Below are 1792 nucleotides of genomic sequence, written 5' to 3'. Positions count from 1 at the left end.
CTTGGCCGAGATTATTTCAACAACACATTCCCCGATAATCATATGCCCAAATTTCTTTCCTTTGGAAGTTCAGGACTCAACATTTTCATCCCTACACTAGTCGATACACATATTACGGATGAGGATGAGATAGATGACTTTCTCAAAAGATATAGAGGACTATCATAGTAGCGTGGATATGACCAATCTAGATGAGGAATTCGATGAGTTTCTTAGAGCAGGTGATGATTCACCCAATCAAGAACTACTTTGCATAACATCCACCTCGACTCCCCTCCTTCCACCCTTTCAAAGGGATCTCGAGTTTGCACTCGATCTTTTTGTTTCTTCCGTGCTTCATAATTTTTTAAATCCACTTAGTAAACAAATACTTCAGAAGAACAAAGCATTTGACATCTTTATTTTCAGACTTGAAACAGTCCCTACCTACACCATGAATGAGTTTTGTGCTAAACCCACATCCTCATTGTTTACATGCTTTCCTTCTCCAACTTATCCATAACCACCATTTTTTCCACAACCATTCACTTTTCCACACTTATTCACTAGGACACCCTCTCGTTCAAAAATGAAAAAGAAGGTGCATGCTAGGTTACGCTATAGGGTTATCCGACTTCGTTTTCAGTTCACTAGGTTGCGTCATAGGAAATCTTGGTGCTTGATTGTGTTTGGATATGTTTTCTGTGATATTTATTTATGGAATGATCCACAACTATTTAGGTTGTTGATATATGATAAACTGCATATTTAGACATATGTTTAAATAAAGTCTCGAGTATCTGACTATAAACGACTCAACTTTTGTGTTTGGTGCATTTCCTTTCATTTCCATATATTGGTGAGTGCACCATTAAGGTAACCGGGCCCTCCCTATGGAGTGTGTGGCTGTAAGTACCGGATCCTAAGTCCACGTTTAACATAATTCACGTTTTCCACTCTTGCATGTTTTCTCGGATTTTTTAGTCATATTTCTCTATGGAGTGAATTATGTCCTTATTGCTTATTATTTTTCCTTATAAAAGTAAAAAATATTAAATAATAAATATAGTAGCCTAGGAAGTCACGGGAATCTGACTTTAAAAGACCCACTTAAAAGACAAATTTTCTAAACTTTGTTGTAAAAAATTTATTTGGGGGTGGGGTGGTCGTGCTTTCGTCCTAGAATGTTTTATGTCCCATTAGAGTTATTTAGGCCGTTTAATTGTAATTCGATTCGGGTTGACATATTCTATGAATTTAGAGTTCATTCGTTCGCATAACGTACATCATGCACGCACTTCGAGGTGTTTTCCACTATCTTATATCTCATCCACGGTCAGAATAGAGTGTTTTATGGATCATTAGATTGGAAATTCTCTCCTGATCATTTCCATATCTCATTCGCAAAAATCGGACCGGTAACGAAGCGGCAATTTTAGTTTAAAGTTGCGCGAAAAATCGAAAAATTTGAAAATTTCGAATTGGGCTTGGGCCCAACCCGCGCGCACCGGCAGCGCACCTGCGCCCCTTACCTCCACACCAAGTCGTGATTTCATCTTTTCAAAACCGCCATTAACGACCACCAAGCTTCAAAACCTAAAAAAAATAATAATAATAAATTAAAAAGAAACCTAAACTAACCCACGCCAACCATCAAAAATCCACTTCAAATCTTCTCTAAATCCTTCCACCACCATCTCCACCAAGTTAAAAAACCAAAAAAACCACCGAAAATTTCAAAATTGTGAACTGTTGCGCCACCACCACTGTTTTTTCATTCGGTCGACTAAAATTCCAACACCACATCCCATTT

Source organism: Coptis chinensis, chromosome 8 (assembly GCF_015680905.1).
Source record: "Coptis chinensis isolate HL-2020 chromosome 8, ASM1568090v1, whole genome shotgun sequence".
Classification (NCBI taxonomy): domain Eukaryota; kingdom Viridiplantae; phylum Streptophyta; class Magnoliopsida; order Ranunculales; family Ranunculaceae; genus Coptis; species Coptis chinensis.
This window is presented reverse-complemented; position numbering follows the sequence as displayed.